Source organism: Pan troglodytes, chromosome 15 (assembly GCF_028858775.2).
Source record: "Pan troglodytes isolate AG18354 chromosome 15, NHGRI_mPanTro3-v2.0_pri, whole genome shotgun sequence".
NCBI lineage: Eukaryota > Metazoa > Chordata > Mammalia > Primates > Hominidae > Pan > Pan troglodytes.
In genome coordinates this window covers 92,422,435-92,424,769 of record NC_072413.2, presented here as the reverse complement: position 1 = coordinate 92,424,769, position 2,335 = coordinate 92,422,435, and positions in this window count along the sequence as shown.

Here is a 2,335-nt window from a genome sequence, read left to right as displayed (position 1 = left end):
ACTGGTTTATCCTGGAGGGAGTTCACCTCCCACCCAGCCCTCTTTGATTTCCTGTCAGCCTGGCCCCTTGGCTGGCTCTAACTCAGATCTCTGAGCCAGATATCCATGCCCTTCTTGGTACCAAAAGCCCGTTCCTAAGACCTTGCTCGGAATTCTGACACGCTGACTTGATCTGGCTTTTGTAACCATGTCCCATCCACATCATGATAGTTCCTAAGTTAGTGGCATGCAGTCACTGGAGCCACCAGTCACATGGCCTGCTCTCCCAGCCTTGATCCCTGAGTCAGCATCTTGATCTGCAAAGCATCTGCCACCTGCTCCATTTTGCTTTCAGTCAGAGGAGACAATTGTGCTCTGGACATTTCGTTGAAATACATCTACCATGTGCTGCCTCCCTGAGTGAGGAAATAATGGAGTTAAAGTATTAAACATCTAGAGCAGTGCCTGGTGCACAGTAGGTCCTATGCAAGTGTTAGTTAAATGAAAGTAAATCCCTGATGTGGTCGAGAGAGGACATTTCCTGGAGGTTCCTGCATCCTCAGAGAAGTGAACATCCACCAAATGTGCCCAGAAATGTGCCCCTACCTTGGTAAAGGGCATCACAGAAGTATTCCTTTATCTGTGATTTATATCTTTCCTCCTGGCTTTCAAACTTCTGAAACAAATACCAAATAGAATGAAACTTGATATTAAATGGAAAAGCGAGTCGAAAAACGTAAATGCTGCAAGATTCACCAAAGGAGAACACAGGCAGGTCCTGTAGGGTGCACTGGAAGGAAGTTGCATTTGAAACCACAGGGAAGGCTGGGAGAATCTTCAGTATACTTTCCAGGGACTGTCAGAGGACTTGTGCTTAGAAGTTTATTTCTGGGAGTCTTTCTGGAGTAAATGTTTTCCAATGTTTCAAGTCTTGCCACTGTCATTGTTACGCAGAGATCACAAACTAAAGTGGTGTTTGGTAAACACACCCCAGAAGAGCGTGGCAAAGACTCAATACAATCAGCCTTTGGGGTGATGAATTTCGGGTTTAGTTAGCTCCCTGACTGCTAGGCTGCCCAAGTGTTGACTCCCAGTAGAGCTGCGGGACTTCTCCTAAAAAGAGGTGATTAGCGCGCCCCCGTGTGTTCAGACACGGCCGTATCATTTCAGGTCTTTCAAGGGACAGATAAATTCCTGTGGCCCATGGTGAGGGTAAGGTCCGAGCCACTCTTGAAGACTGGGGCTGTAAAGTGAGGAAAGAGAGCGGGAGGGAGGCTGCTGTGACAGAGGAGGGTTCACGGCCCCAAGGGAGCAAGACCTCAAAAGACAGAAGTCCTGGTGGTGATCTGGGAGAGGGTGAATGAAAAGAAAAGGAAACCGGCAAATGGAAAGATAATATTTCGAACAGTGGTTATATGGCCAACATCATGCTAATCCTTTGCATATATTTTGTCTTTAAATTTTGGAATTACGATTTTTTTATAATTATAAAAGTAATACACAAGTGGTAAATAAAACAAGAAGCAAAACTCTCACTCTGTAAGTTCACCTTCTTGGAACAACCAGAGTTGACAGTGCAGTTAAAAATAAATGAACAAGCAAAATAAACCTTCTTTAATTCGTGATAATGATAGAACACATCATTTGAACCAACCCTCCAACTAAACACAATGAAAAGATCTAGATTAAATACTTTTCAAAGATCTTTAAAGCATTGAAAAGCTAACAGGATATTGAGGTTTATCGAGCTAAGTTTCAGGAAAGAATAGAAATCCAGAAAGACAACCTGGGCCACCATTACTAAGTGAATGTTTGCTGATGTAGGAAAGATTGCTATTTTAGAAGATGCTGCTGAGTGCGTCTGAGCAGCATTTTTGATAACCTGGATGGACAAACTCAATGGACATAAGTTGAAGTCCAGACTCTGCAATGGCAGGGGGCCTGGTAAGCCAGGGGGCCTGATGTGGGATCACAAAGGACTTTACCGTGAGATTTCGGGTGAGCCAAGTATAATTTCAAGACCTATTGCATCCTAAATAATACTCCCAAACACCTAATAGAAATGAACAGCAACAACAAAATACCATCTGGAGGAACATATCACTGTCATAGACCTCAAATTATTCCTTCAAATATTTTAAAAATTTTTAATACTTAAAACAGAGACAATGATTATGCTGTAGCACAACTTCCAATGTGTCAAGAAGACTTGATGACAGTGGGGAGAGCCAGGAGTCCAGGATGACTCTCAGATTTCTGTCTGACTTGTACAAAAGGCTGGATGCAGAGGTGTTCATGAAGATTTCAAACACAGGAAAAGGGTGAGGTTTAGAAGATAGCGAATATTTTCCTGAAT